The following is a 16,462-nucleotide window of genomic DNA, read 5'->3' as shown; positions in this document are numbered from 1 at the left end:
GGGTCATTGACATGTTCTGCCCTGAGGGACCCCACACAGGTCACTTGGCCCCCAAGTAAATTATTTCTCTCTTTTGTCATGGAGACCACCCTGGCCAAACAGCCTACACAGACCACACCCTAAGCCTGAGGTCTGTTCACATCCAGAGGCTTCTCTGATTAATTCACAGGTCAGGACTCGAGTGTCAGCCTTCCCTTAGGGATCTGATCTTGTTTTGCACTTCAAAAGCCCATCTGGCAGGTATCAAAGGTGTGTAGATCTTTGGAGCTGAACTTGAGCTTTTTCTGGCCTTATATTTTAACTTTTCCTCCTCCCCATTTCTTTCTATAATGTTAATGATGAGAATGAAAAAAAAGGAAAAAAGCACCCTTGTTTTTATTTTTTATATGCGTTCTTTCCCCTGGAAAGCAATCTCTTTGTGTTTGTGTGGTTGTTGCACAAAGTGGGCTAATTCTTTGTAGACCCTGTGGCTATGGCTCAAAATAGCTGACGTCTAAACAGCCAGGTTGCTCAGGCATTTACCCTGGCACAGCCTGGGAGCTTGTATGGTGGTGCAAGCTTACTGGAATTCTGCCTCTAGGAAACTATTCTAATGAAATCATTGGAAAGGCAGACAAAAATACCTGCAAAATGAAGTTCTTTACGACATCATGTTATTTAAGTAAATACTTAGAGGGAAGAAAACCTAAATGTCTATATTAGTTTCCTATTGCTGCTGCAACAAACTGTTTCAGATTTAGTGACTTTGACACGCATATCCATTCTTAAAGTTCTGGAGGTCAGAAGTGTGCAATCACTTTTGCTGAGCTAAAGTCAAGGTGCGTGTGGGGTGACCCAACTGGGTGGAGGCTGGAGGCGTGGGCAGTGAAAGAATTCACTCACGGCAGAATAAAGGAGATAGAACTTTATTGAACACATTCCAAGGAAGCAGAGGGCAGGACACTGAAGGAGAAAGTGTCTGCCATGAGGAGGTGTGTGGAGGCTGTAGTAAAGTGGGGAGGTGAGGAGGTATGGGAACATATGGAATTTTCCTTTTTTAGTACCTGTGACTAGGTGTCAGTAACTCATTGGTCAGCTAGGGCTTATGGGTATTGTGAGGTAGGTGGTCTAACGAGCCTGTTTGTATTCAGCTAGCAGGTAGGAGGTCACTAGGGGCCCTTCTACCTTACACAGGTTTCCATTGCTCAAGTTGGTTGCTTCAAAGGGGCTCCAGTGGCGTCAGGATTGATTTGTGGTGAGGTTCTCTGAGGGGATGTTGTTTCCTTGTCTTCTTTCCACTCTGTTGGCCACCCGTGTTCCTTGGCTTGTGGCCCCCTTCCTCCATCTTCAAAGCTCATCATTTTAATCTGATTCATCATTATATTGCCTTCTCCTCTAATTTTGACTCTTCCTGCATCCTTTGTATGAGGACCTGATTACATCAGGTCTGTGAAAATAATCCAAGGTAATATTTTTTAAGCTTAATCTCTTAAATTTAAGATCCTTCATTTGTCTACATCTGCAAATCCCTTTCACCTTATAAGGTAACATTCTCAGTTTCCAGGGATTACGATGTAGACATGTTTGGGAGACCATTATTCAGCTTACTATAGTAGCAAGCCATAGGAAGCAGTTAATAGTGTTAACATTTATTCAGTGGCATATTTTACAGCTGTTAAATCTCTTGAATAGCATTTAATGAAAACAGAATGTGATTGTAATGCATTCGACATTTGCTCACCAAATCTAACACTTCTTGTGTTCCAGGCTCTGTTTTGAGCACTGGGGATACAGTCAGGAGTAAAGGCCCAGCTCTCTTGCATCTTATGTCCTGGTCAAGGAGACAGAGGATAAACAAATAAATTAAAACAGTGTAATTTCAACTAGTGATAAGAGCTGTGAAGCAAATTGGGTGGGGAGAAGAGGGGTGACCCTGCACGGGGAATCAAGACTCCCTGAAGAAGTTACATGTTCACTAAGACCTGATGAAGAGAAGGAGCCAGTCATCTGCCAACTACTGGGTAGAACCTTCTAGGCAGAAGGGAAAGCAAGGCTAATGACCTCTCTTGAGTCAGGCAGATGTTTGGTGCACACTAAGGACTAAGGCCAGTGTGTCTGGACATAGTGTCAAGGAGAGAGAGGTGGAGCAAGTAGGCATGAGGAAGGATGTTGTAGGCCAGCGGCTGGCAGGTACTGCTGGTTGCTCACCCTAACACCCCATCTCTCCTCTTTCTCACAGAGGAAACCGTTCAATGTCAAGCATCAATGTATATAATGAAAATGCTGGTTTTCCTGGTGTCTCTTATACCTGAAGTAGGGACGGGGAAGGGGGCAGTGTGGTATGTCCATGGCAATGAAGATGTCCAGTGAAATCAGTGTGCAGATGGAGGACTTTGACCTCTACCCTTTTAGTTCTTTCTTTCTGGAACATGGACAATATCCTAAAAATGTAGCAGTGCCTCGCCACCATGAGATCGAGAGCCCTGGGCTGACAATTTTGGAACTGGCAGTTGAAAGGCACCTGGGAGCTTGAGGGCGCCCTGGGGGTCTTACTCGCATTCTTGAAAACCTGCCTCCGGATTCCTGTTTGGCTGGGCTACACGAACCAGAGTTTTTTGGCATGAAGTGGAATCCAATCCTTAAATGATAAATATAGTAGATATATTACATATTTCTAATATGTAAGTAAATGTATTTCATTTTATGTGTAACTGGAAACCATTGGAAAGTTTTAAGTAGGAGAGCAATATGATCTGATTTATATTTGTAACAAATGATCTTAACTGCTATATGGAGACAAGACTGTAGGTCCTACTGAGGACATAAAGTAAATTATCATTGCAGTAATTCAGGAGAGAGATGATGATGCTGGCTTAAGACTAGGGTTATAGCAGTGAAGGTGGGGAGACAGTTTGTATTTTATTTTAAGTTAAAAAAAGCGGGGGGAGGGGCGCCTGGGTGGCGCAGTCGGTTAAGCGTCCGACTTCAGCCAGGTCACGATCCCGCGGTCCGTGAGTTCGAGCCCCGCGTCGGGCTCTGGGCTGATGGCTCAGAGCCTGGAGCCTGTTTCCGATTCTGTGTCTCCCTCTCTCTCTGCCCCTCCCCCGTTCATGCTCTGTCTCTCTCTGTCCCAAAAATAAATAAATGTTGAAAAAAAAAAAAAAAGCGGGGGGACAGTAAGCTATACTTACTATATATACGTGAGATAATAGTAACCAACATTTGTTGAGTATCCATTATGGCCAGACAAGGCTTTAAGCATTCACATATACTAACTCACTGATTGAATTGTTATACTAGTTGTGTGAGGCAGGCATTACTTTTATCTGAATTTTGGTAGGAAAACTAAGGTAGGAAAATTAAGAAGCAAAAAGGTTAAGTCACTTTCTAGAAGTTTTATGTCTGAGCAGTAACATTTCATACAATTTTTCTTTTTTATACTTTTCTTATTTTCCAGTATTTTCTATAGTGAACATGTGCTATTTTTATATACAGGAGAATAATTAATATGGAAAAGGTACTGTGGTATAGAATCGTGGTGTTTGGCCGTATGTTTTATATTATGTCAGCTGTGTTTAGGTAAAGAGAGAAAGGGTCGTAGTGTAGTTAGCATGGCCAAAAACACATAAACTGAGCTGTGGAAATGAAGTCATGGAGCAGGTCAAGTTCCTAGGTCTCCAGGGCATAAAGATGGCTTCTTCATCCTAGTCCAGTGATCTGTCCAGACCTTGTTGATGTCTTCTAAGAATAGTAACCAAACTTTTCAGCCTTTCCACACTCTGGCATTGTAGAGAGCAGCTTTTCAGCACACAGTCTACCTATTCAGATATACTTCTGATAATCTGGATTCTATATGCCAAGCTGGCTCTCTTTGAAGAATTTCTCTTGTCTGACATGACATCATTGAGTTTATTTATGTTGGAGAACCCTGAGGGAAATACTACACCTGTGTTATATATGTGTATGTGTGGATATAAATTGCAGAACAACAAATCATTAGAAGGTAAATTCACTTATCAAATTCCTAGGAGCTGTTCAAAATAAGCCACATAAGTTACTTCTATGTATCCTTTGCCCAGAGCCAGCAAATGAGAAGAGGGTGTCAGAATACAATTTAGGGGTGGGGGAACCCCAAAACAACCTTTTTAGACTCCAAATCCTAAAATTGTCAGAAAAAATTTTTTAACCTCTCTGTGGGTAGTGAACATTTATTTCATTTCTTAGAATAACTCAATCTCTGTATCCTCAGACTCCTCCACATGTCTACTGTTTGCTCAATTCTTAGCCCTGAGCCTTGCACATCAATACCGTGAATCTATTAGAAGAAAAAAAAGTGCAGCCCTAAATGTATCAAAAAACAGCAAACAAGAGAGAGTAAAATAATGGACTCAAAAATCAGAGAATAAACAAAATGCTAATAGTGTTCATTAGTATGCACCTATCTTTTTCTTAAGGATTTGAGAACATTGGAGTATGTGCTCCTGTTTTTACATAGACAATTTGAAGGACATAAAATCCACGATATATGGAAAAGCTTATGTTAGAAACTGAGGACAAACGTCTAAATAAACCATACTTTATCTTTAAAAACAGCTCTTTGTTTCATTACATTTTCTGCCATTTCTAAGATTTGACCAACTCCTAAGTGAAGGTAGCCTTCGGATTGTGTAGTCAAAATATATAGAGTGTCATTGGAGAAGAAAGTGATGAAGAAATAGTGTTCATTATACAACCAAGGAGCATGATAAAGATTAGAATAGAGAGGCTTTAGGAGAAGAATTGTTTTGTTACTTTAAAATACGTACCTGAGTTTAGTTGAAGCTACATGAAAATACTAGGGTTTGGGTAAAATAAAGAGAACAGGTTTCAGTTGAGCAAGGCGCTCCTTCCTAAATAGACTAATTCTGATAAATCACCAAGACATGGGACTGCCAAATTCTAGACAATGAATTTATACAAAAGGAAACAAAGCCCTATAGATGTTTTTTTTTTTTTTATTGTAGATGTTCTCACTATGTCAGTACCAAGCTATAAAACAGGCAAAGATCTGAGCATAATCACAGCCTCTCTCAACAGAGTGAGAATTGGTTTGAGAAAAGCTCTATTGTAGCTCATTGCACTGGGGGAGTTCTCTCAGCAGTACCATGAATCAGGTTCAAGGGCAGGAGCTATATCTATGCGGTGCAAAGCTGTGGGTCTGATTCATTGCCATTAAGTTGGGTCCTCTTATGTGGGAAATGGAAGAATGACCCTAAGTCCTGAGACCAGTGCTTTGGGATTTGGTCTCAGCTCTCACATGATGCACAGTTGCCTTGGGGAAGCCATCAGGTTCTCTGAGCCAGTTTTTGCGCTCATAAAATATAGTGCTGTGACTATGAACTGTAGGGACTGTCCCAACTTGAGCATTCTGATTCTTTCTCTTTAGAACCTTAACTTGTTTTCTTCACTACAACCACAGGGTGGTATTGTAAAGTTTAATTGCCAACAAATGAAAAGGGAAAATCCAAATGTCAGAAAAGAGGTTTACAGCCTGCTGATGCCTGGTGTGATAGATTATATTACTGTTTGTCAAATATTTCACTTTCCCTCCTTGAAGAACCCCTTCTTTTGTGAGGTTTATATGTAGATGCCCTGTGAAGTCAGGAGTGGCCATGTGAACATGCTTTATTTAATGGAATACAGATGGAATGAACATATGTCACTTCTAAGATGAGCATTTTAGATTCATCATGTCTCTTTTCCCCATAGATATATTGGGGATAGAGGATGTTTTCTTAGCCCGAGTCTGGAGTGACCAATATTTGGAGTAGTTAATGGTCATGCATTGTGAGCAAGAAATAAACCTTTGCTTTAAGCCACTGCAATTTTGGGGGATCACTTGTTATCATGCCAAAACAAGATTTTAGGAATGGACAACTATGAAAAACCATTCTGATTTCTTGAGTATGATTTCAACAGAAAATCAGAGTTCTAAATATTTTTTTAAGAACAGTCTCTCTTTTCTCTGATCTTCCTTTAAGTACTATCATATATATATGATATATGTATGTGTCATATGTACATGCGCTATATACTTATGGTATGTATGTCATATATACATGTGTATATATGTATATATATATATACACACACACACACACACACACACACACACATATAACTTAGATATATAAATTCTCTGCTAATGTCTATGTCAGGTACCCCAGTGCAGGCTGTAAGCTATGGAAGACTTGCGAAATTTAGTTTCCGTTTAGTTTATGATGCCCTTAATTTTCTTCCATGAACAAGGATTGCCTCTGTGCCCTTTGTCTATTTACACAACAAATAGTTTTTGATTACCTACTAAGTAACCAGTAATTTCTGGAGATGGAAGAGTGAGCAGATAAGCCTGGTCCCTTAAATCGGTTGTATTATATCTTCTACTAGCCTCAAGGAGACAGGTACAAGACACTGTGATAAATGCTATGCTGGTAACGGATACAATGTTATAGGAGCACCTATAGTAAGCATTTTAAATCAGGGCTTTGGCACTGAGGAAGGCTTTCTAGAGGAAGTGATGTCTAATCCAAGACCTGAAGAATAAATAGTAATAAGTCAGGAAAAGTGTGTGTGTGTGTGTGTGTGTGTGTGTGTGTGTGTGTGTGTGTAAAGGTAGGTTGGGGAATTATGTGTGGTAGCAGTATACTGATAAAGAATAGTCCAAGAGAGGAAACCACACATGTGAATGACCAGTGATGAATCCAGACCACAGGTGTTAAGGCGGGGCATTGTCTGGAAAGGAAGGAGAAGCTTGATCATATAGGAACTTCTAGCTCATATTCAGGCCCTGGATTTTATCTCAAGAATCAATGGGAGCCACTGAGGAGTTTCAAGGAAGTTGTTTCCTCTGCTTCTAATGCCCTCCCCACCCAACCCCCACCACTTCTCATCTAATCCACTCAACACCCTCTTTCTCTTTAGAGTCAGATTGAACTCTGTGGAATCTTCCCAGGGAGATATAGCTACTTCTTCTCCAACTCTATATATTTATATAAATATTTATATTTTATTTATAATATAAATATATATAAATATATTATATATATATTTATTTTTTTTTTTTTTTCCCTGAACACATTTATTTTATATCTATTCACTTTCATCCCTTTCCTAAACTTAAGATCTAAAAATCTTGGGGGCAGGTCCTGGTCTTTTCATCTCACTGACTTCCAAAATTCTTGGCTCTTAGCAGTTGCTCTGTAAATGTGGCAAGAAGAATCAGCAGAAGGAAAGGAGCCTTGGGAGGATCCAATCTAGAAGGAAGTGTAGCCACTGATGCCTCCTGATGGTCTGGGCCTTTACAACTGAGAACATTTGTTTTTGAGGAATCTCAGAATGATCTCATCCAGAGATGACACTTTGCCCAGAAACTTAGGCATGAGATCTTGCCACCACCCTTCCCTCTGAGTAACTCAGGCCAGCTAGGGCTTCACCTGTCTTTTCTAATTTTCTGAACCAATTGCCACCATTGGGAGTACCTGTCTAGGCTCCCACTTCAACCTAGACTGGCTCAGGTGGATAGGCAGCACCATGGCTTTGGAAGTAAACGGACCTGAAGTCATACCTTAGCTCTTCCATTTACTGACTTTGCATGGTGGGTGGAATTCTAAGGTGACCAGCTAGCTGTCTCTTTCACCCTGTTCAATCTTCCTGCCTCCCCCACCCCAAGTATGGGTGGCACCTGTGAATATGATAGGCTACACTCCTGTGGTTAGGTTACTAACCAGTTGACTTTGAGTTAACCAAATGGGAGATTATCCTGGAGGGGACTGACTGACCTGGGAGCAAATAACCAACTTATAAATTAACTAATGGAGTCATATGGCAAGGGAGTATATGGCCTCTACTGGCTGACATGAATTCTGCCAATAACCAGTGAGCTTGGATGAGGACTGCAAACCTCAGGTAAGAATCGCAACCCTGGCTGACACCTTGATTTTAGCTTGGGGAAAGCTGAGCAGAGGACCCAGCTAACATCATACCTGGACTCCTGATCCCTAAGAGCTATGAGATGATACAATTGTGTTGCTTTAAGCTGCCAAGATTGTGGTAATTTTTTATGTAGCAAGGACATGTCAATGGAATGCTAACATGCTGTGTGATTGTCTGACTTCAGACAGTTACCTACCTTCTCTGAACCTCATTTTCATCATCCGTGAACTGAGCATGATAATCTTATCCCCTCATGAACTGTTGTTGAAATCAATTGAGGTAATACATCCAGAGTACCTAGTATCCTCAACATGGATTTATTACCCCCTCTATGCAAATGTCTTTTTTGGAACATTCTGTCCTGGTTGCCCCTTCAAGAGTGGCCCAGGGATTCAAGCTTTAGTAGATGTCACTTGCCAGGCGGCCCATCCTCAGGCCAGCGTTCTGATGAAAATTCCTATTGTAATGCATAACCATCAGGAGTCCAGAATGAAATTGCTTTGGGAGCCTTTGTGTGATTAACATTTTAGCTGTTTATGGAGTCTTGCCCCTATCATTTTCTGTTTTAAAAAATTAATGTGCTGGTTTATTATGAAAAACCAAGGGGGGCGGGGGGCGGAGTTCAGTTGGTGCACAGAGAAATAGTTCTAGATGATCCAAATAAAAGTGTCTGAGTAGGGAGAATATTTGGAAGACCGCTTTTTTTATTCAGATGGTCTTTTAATCCCAGCAATTATTTCTTTTGATGTCACTTCCCCTTTACCCCAGCTCCTTGGCTTCTGTCATCCCGCCCTTACATTTGAGTGGGATACAAGGCATTTGAGTCAAGAGCATCATGACTTTTTAATAATGCCAATGGTGTTGTGTATATAGTATTGTGCAACCCATTGCATCCGAGGGTATTCGAGTCAGAAGGGACTTTGCAGGCCACATAGCTTGCCTCTTTCATTTTATAGGTAAGAAAAAATGAGGTTTGGAGGTTTAATTGCCCAAGGAGACACAGCTAAGTAGTGACTCAGTTTTCCCTGAAGATCTCCTGACATGCTTTCCTCAAGTAATCTGCATCGATTACTTTTGTATGTTTCAAAGTTTAAAGCCTGACGTGGTGATCTAAGGACTACATCTCACTTCTTTTGGATATGATTCAGTGCAGACATCATCGTGGACCCCAATGATCTGTAAGACCACCACCATCTGAGCTCCCACAGGAAATAGAAGGCTTTCTTATAGCCAGATAGAAAGACCCAGTTCAATAAGAAGGGAAGATTTAGGTTGGATTTAAGGAACAGAAATAATTCAGTTGCCAGTACTAACTCTCAGGTGGGACTGAGAAATGTTCTTTGGGGATCATCAATGGGATTGGAGATTTATGTATCCATCAGAGGGATTTAGTCATTAGCTACCTGGCTGTACTCTTTGTCCTCTATTATCCCAATGTATTTCTGATGATGTATTTATTTATTAGAACAGGCTGGGCTTCCTTTTTCCAAGAGGAAGAAAGAAACTCTGTTCTAGAGCCCAATCAACCTGAGATTGTAGTAAAAGATTGATGAAGCATTTACTGTGTTTGCAGGAATATTAGCATAGTAGACCTGAGACCTCCATCCTTAGGAAGTCTTCTTTGCAACAGTGGCCTTGGCTAGTGTCCGGGAACTTGAATGCCGAATAGTTCCTTACACTGATCCGAAGTGGCCCCTAACTGATAAGAGTGACTCACTGTGCTTAAACTGTTTGTACAAATGGTATCATTCATGCTGAATCCCTGCTGTCCTTCTGGAATTCTGGAACATTGGTATGTGCCAGGCAATGGGTGCTTATGTGCCCATTCCCAATAAAACTTAGGTCATGGTTTCCAGTGAGCTTCTATGGGAGGCAATATTTCACATGTGCTGCAGCAACCCATTGTTGAGGGAATTAAGTGTGTCCTGTGTGGGTGCCACAGGATATGCCCCTTGGAAGCTTGCATTTGGTTTCCTTTGGATTTTGTTCTACGTGCCTTTACCTTTGTTGATTTTGCTTTACATCCTTTTCACTACAGTAAATCTTGGGTGTGAGTACAACTGTATACCAAGTCCTGTAATTCCTCCTAGAAAGTCACTGAGCCTGGGGCTGGTCGTGACACTTCTTCACTTCCTTAGGGAGAATATATTTATTTTACTTTATTTTATTTCATTTCATTTTTTTGGAGGCTTCCCTAACACCACTGAAGCAGCAGGCTCTATCTTTAAGGAGCTCAAGTTCAAGAACCAAATGAAGAAAGACAGTCCACTCTAAAATACTCAAATGTAACATTATACCTCTTTTATACCCATTGTTTCCTTCTGATTTGTCCATCTGCCCCTCTCCAGATCACATGTGTTTTTCTTTTTAATTTCTTTGTGTTTTCCTTCCTGTTTTTTTCCCAGTGGTTCCGTTTGTCTTATCTTCCATCTTGGGCTATGAATTTCATGATGCCAAAGACTCTATAAACAGCAGATTTAGCAGAAAACAAAAATATTAGTGTAAGGAGACTCTATTTTTATGTTCAGAAATTTTATTATTTTTCTTCTAATTAAAGGAAATCACTTAATATTTTTTATCCCCTAGTTTTCTAATTAATAAATGGGGGCAGTGTTACCTGTCTACCTCGCAAAGTTACAGAAGGGATCAAATGAGATAATTTTTAGGTAAGTATTTCAAAAATTGAGCCTTGTAGTTGTTGAACTTTATTATTCTTCTGGAACTATCCCAGGTGGATTACATGAGAAATGCATGCTCTTGAGATGTGGGCATTCTGTCTCTTTCTTCATAAAATGACACACAAGAGCATATAAAGATTCTCAATGAGAAAGGACCATAGCAATAGTTAGCCCTGAGTAAAGGAACATTAAAAAAAGGTTTTGATTACTGATTGCAAGTATTCAAAGGATAGCCATGAAGAAAAAACAAGAGAACAATTCAGTATGACTTCACAAGATAGAATCAAGACAAAAAAAAAAAAAAAAGAGGAAAGACCTGGCTGAGGTGTGGGGTAAGGATTAGCAGGAGAAACTGGTCATTGGAACTGTTCACGATCAGGCTGAACCACAACATCTTGCATGTTGCACAAGGAATTAAACACCAGATTTATGAATCAACTTCTTTTGTGAACCATCGCCACAATTTTTTTGCTGCAACGTTCTCTGTACTATTATTTGAATCTTTAAATAATTCATTCGTGTTTTAGATAAATTTATTTTAAAACTATATTCTGCACATTTGATATTTGATATTTTGTAATATTCATTAAAACACAAAAGTAACTATAAAAAACATACATCTGTCAGTAAACCCGAAACTAGATGCCTTCCAAACTTGATACTTCCTGGAAATTGTTAAGCCAAACGGAAGACAAGAACAAATACAAAACTACAACGCTGGGGCCCTGACTTCTATTCTTGTGAACCTTTTGTTCACTTGCCACCAAATAGTTTTTCTTAAAGAAAAAGAGGGTGCTTTGTGTGTGGAGTGGAGAATACCACTCTGCCTCTCTTCATGGGAGATCATAAGGGACTCCTCCACTTCTGCATTTGCTCATTCCTCTCTCACAAACCACCAGAACAATGGGTATAATCTGGGATGTATGGTATCCTACCTTTTCCTCACTCTTGCTGCCCTGGTTTTGCACCTCTCACACAAAGCATTGGCACTTAATTCTTGACTCCTGCTCTATTATCTTGGGGTGCAGGCTAAGACACCGCCCCCCTCCCCGACCCCGACCTTTGTCTCATATGCATACTCTGTCTGCAGAAGTTACAATCCTGCCCCATGACCATGGTTAATTAGGGCAGAGAAGGGCACCTGGCCCCAGATGGATCAGTTTTCTTCTTGGGGAATTTGGAATTTCAACCTAGAGACAATGTATAGTTTTCTAGGGCTGTTTTTTTGTTTTGTTTTTGTTTTTAATAAAGTACCACAAACTGGGTGGCCAGTGGAGAGGAGCAGTGAATAGTTTGTTCCAGGGTCTGAGCAAAAAGCAGGAGGAAACTGCGTATCCAATGAAGACTAAACAGTGACTAAAATAAAGGAAACTATACTGCAAGCATCTCAAATAGTATAGTCAGCAGAAGCGAATGCCTGAAGCAGCTAACTTTTATTACAGAGGCTGTAGACAGATGTAAAAATTTTATACTACCTGTTGATATCTTAAATATTCCTTAGGTATGTTATATACATTACTTAATGGAGAAATGAGAGCCATGCTTAATAGAGGAGTGCCCGAAAACAGCTTGATCAGACAGAGGTGCCTGTTCAATTCTTTTTTTTTTTTTTTTTTCTTGAGACAGATAAAGAGAGGGAAGGAGAGAGAGACCAAGCAAGCATGCGCTAGGGAGGGAAGGAGGGAGAGAATCTTAAGCAGGTTCTGTGCCCAGCACAGAGCCCAGTGATGCTCACAACCATGAGATTGTGACCAGAGCCGAGATCAAGAGTCTGATGATTAACCAACTGAGCCATCCAGGTGCCCCCAGAAGCGCCTCTTCAAACTGAGGACCAATTTAAGATCTTTGCAGGTCTTAGGTTCTCTTGTTTTTCGAGTCTCAAATCATGTAAAACATATGTTAATAAGAGAAGTGGTACATTTTAACTTATATGTAACTATCATAAGATTTAATTGTCATTGGATAGCTAACAAAATGTTGCATTCTGGAGGTGCCTGGTGGCTTAGTTGATTAAGTGTCAGGCTTTGGTTCAGGTTGTGATCTCATGGTTCGTGGGTTTGAGCCCCACATCAGGCTCTGCTTTGGATCTTCTCCCTCTCTGCCCCTCCCCCCACCTTCTCTCAAAAAGAAATAAACTTTTAAAAATGTTGCATTTTGTAGGTATAAAAATGGAATGTATTAATTCCTATTTTGCAATTTTCTTATTTTAGAGCCAATACATTTTGTTGCATTTTTGTGTGTCACAGGTGGGTTTTGCAAATTTTATAGGTTTAAGCATTGTGTTTTTGGTGCCTAGTGAAAGAAATTGGGTGTGTTTGTATCGCAATGTTTTAAAATTTTTTAGTCAATTTATAATTACATTTTTAACAACTGAAAAACATAATACATAGTATAGTATTTACACTTCTGCAGAATTTGCTTTCAAGAAGTGTCTGGAAGTAAGCCCATTTTTCCACAAGCATGAGAAGTAGTTCTGTATTTAAGAAGCTACTATTAATAGCCTCTGCAACAAAAAAATAAGTTCTCATTTTAAAGAACACTTCATTACAAAGTAAACTAGACAAGCCACATTTCATAATTAGGTGACTTACATAAGCATCAATATATCTGATTCAAACTCAAAATGTGTTTAGAAGCACAGCATACAGTCAGCCTAGTTATGTAGTTTCTACATTTTTGACATAAAATGAAACAAAATGAACCACTTCCAGGAAACCGAAGTAATAATAAGAAAATGATTAGGTATGGTTACAGATATTACATTTCCTGCTTAAAAATAAAAGGCAATTAAAACTGTTGCCATTTGCAGACATTTCTACTTTTCCTGAGTTAGGTTTCATCCGAAAGAGTGGGCTCGCTATTTCTCAGAAGGATGTGCTTCCCCAGTTCAATACAATTGCATAAGATGATGTCTCAGCATTTGTTGGGGTTCCACGCTGGGTCTAGCATTTGTGAGTTTTCTCCCTCCTCAGACCTACTCTACCATTTCTGTTTCATTTAGCTCATGACTGGATACCATCCTGTTATTTTCCAACTGCTTTCTGTCTGACCCTTCAGAAGTGGTAAACTCTTTGAAGGATCATCTTTCAGCTTGTGTCTGAGTTAGGAACAGAACCCCACTTAGTGGAAGAATGGATGGTGTGTGGTTTTTTTTGTACCAACGCATATTTGCCTTGTCTTTACTGGCTCAGATGGACACCCTCTTCTTTCAAGACTGCTGCCCTGTATTCAAGTTGTCCAAATCAGTACTTCTTGATAATAACTTGAATTAATTGTCCTTTGTTCTCAATCTGTCAATTAATCAGTCAATCTACAAATATGGCGTGAGCTCCAATTACGTTCACAGTACTATTTTATTGAAGAGCAAACGTACGTATATAATTCAGAAAAAAGGGACTGAGTTGAATAAATGCAAATTTAAAATCTAAAATTTCGGGACAGATACTAAAAACAATGATATCCTGTGTTGGTGGATTTAAGGTGATGTAAGGTGAGGTGTGTGCTTTTATAGGTAGCTGCATAGGGTAGCATCTTTATAAAACTTGCCAATATTTATCAAAAGCCTTGCAACTTTTCCCGAAAGGCAGCTTGGCACAGTGTTTAGGACCATTTACCTGCATTCAAAGCTCGGTTCCTCTGTGGTGTGACTGTGGGGAATTACTTAATCTTCCTCATCTGTAAAATAAGGGTAACAATAGTACCTGCCTGTTATAAAGCCAATATTACTAAAGTTAAGAACTGGTGTCCAGCAAACAGTTTGTGCTAAATAACCTTCTAAAATATCTCTGGACACAATATTTGCACTTGTAGAAACTGAGGAAATAATTAGAGATCAGAATAAGAATCTGAGTGTAAGTATGAACATTTAAATATATCTTAAATATCAAACTTAATAGAAATGGTTCAATTCATTAAGGCATGTCCACATTAGAGTATTATACAACCATTAAAAAATTGGGTTTTCAAAGCACATGGAAATGGAAATGTTCTCAGATATAATGTTACGTTTTGAAAGCAGTATGTCAAATTACCGCCACATATTATGATCCTAATGTTGTTAGAAGGTGCATAGGAAAAATTCTAGTAAGAAATGTCAAGATATTAATGGTAATTATCTCAGGGTATTGAAATTAGGAATATTTTTAAAAAGATTTTGTTCTTTTTTTAATTTTATTTATTTATTTTTGAGAGAGAGAGCGAGCGAGCGAGCAGGGGAGGGGCAGAGAGAGAGACAGGGAGAGAGAATCCCAAGCAGGCTCAGTACTGTAAGCATGGAGCCCCACACGGGGCTCGATCTCACAAACCTGGAGGTCAATACCTGAGTCAAAATCAAGAGTCAGGCACTTTTTTGACTGAGCTACCCAGGCGCACCTTTTATATTTTGTTCTTTATCTTTTCCACCATTTAAAAATTTTCCACAAACATGGAGGAACAAGTTAAAAAAAAAAAAAAGGTAACACAGGGAAAGGAAAAGACTTATATTACATAACTCCCCCCCCACCACGCTGCTGGATAAACATACAAAATTAGAATCTTGAATGTCTTCAAAGAATAGCAATTTTTAAAGCAAGATACAGTTTTAGATCTAATTAACTGGAGAGTATCTTTTTAGTAAACAGCATTATGTATGTATACATTTATCCTCCTTTTAAAAAAAGAACCTTAAAGTGGTGGCTCATGTCCTGGCAGAGAGTTGATGAAGCAAAAGCTGATGAGTTTTGGATAAATTCAACAATAACTCAAGTCACTAGACCAGTAGGAACCAAAGCCAACTTTCCAGGGGGAAGAAAAAACTACAGACTGATGATCTTGGGAGTTGGTAAAGTAATTTGCAAAGACTAAATGTTATTGCAAATCTGACAACTGAAAGTACCAGAACTCACTCCATCATCTACCAGCTAAGTGAGAGAGTCCTCTTACTGGCTTTGGGGTGAGGGGGGATCACATATTCCATCCTATAAATTCTCTTTCCTGAAGGGGTGAATTATGAGCTCAAATCCCCAAGTTTCTTAATGAAAATGTACCTTCAAATGTTTTGAAAATTTTTCTATTCTCATTTCCTGGCTTAGAAGAAGAAGTATACTTTCATGGTGGTTGTCCAAGGGATATTTACTGCCTAGGCAGTCCTACTTGGATTTTCTTAAAATAATAAGGAAGGGGGGGGGGAGGGGAGTGTTCCAAACACCTGCAAACCTGTTCACTGAATCAAAGAAGCAGCTTGGTAGCAAGCACAATAATTATCAATTGAGATGACTGAGGTGTATTTCTTTCTCATTTTTATAGTAGCTGTGTGCCTGTAATCCAGGAACCCTAGAGAAAGTTACATAGGCAACTGTTAAGGTTAAGGATATATCCTTTAAATAGGAATTAGGCATAAGATACATGCTCAGCCACTTTTAAAAAGAACGTGGTAATTGTAATTCATTTGAAAGGAAGCATTCTTAATTTATAACCTTTAAAAGAAACTGTCTTTATTATACTGCAGAGTATTCTAAGTGTGTATCATGGCTAATATTTTATGCATACGTTTTTTCAGTTGAAGGCATTTGCCATAATTCAGCTTTAACAAACTCTGTTCTCAGCTGTAACTCAGAGCATGACATATATCTGTTGTCCAGCTATAAATCTATGGTTGTTATTATACTTTTATGAATCTGATTCATGCAGAAAGCATTATCCCTGCAAGTTTAATTAAGGAGTTAGGAATTTCCCCATTTGAATTCCTAGCATTCTGTACACTTTATTGCATCTTCCCCCGTGAGCCCTAAATGAGATATTTGGATTACAGATCCTTAGAAGAATAAAATCCATAAGCTCTAAATCAGGGATGGGTA

At 39.4% G+C, this 16,462-nt stretch overlaps 1 long non-coding RNA gene across 5 annotated transcripts in view; it reads left to right on the top strand.

Moving 5' to 3' along the window:
• Positions 1 to 16,462, top strand: part of LOC123585549 — a 253,585-nt gene that overhangs the window by 21,623 nt on the left and 215,500 nt on the right. The window lies entirely within an intron of this gene.

Source organism: Leopardus geoffroyi, chromosome C3 (genome assembly GCF_018350155.1).
Source record: "Leopardus geoffroyi isolate Oge1 chromosome C3, O.geoffroyi_Oge1_pat1.0, whole genome shotgun sequence".
NCBI lineage: Eukaryota > Metazoa > Chordata > Mammalia > Carnivora > Felidae > Leopardus > Leopardus geoffroyi.
This window is presented reverse-complemented; position numbering and strand designations above follow the sequence as displayed.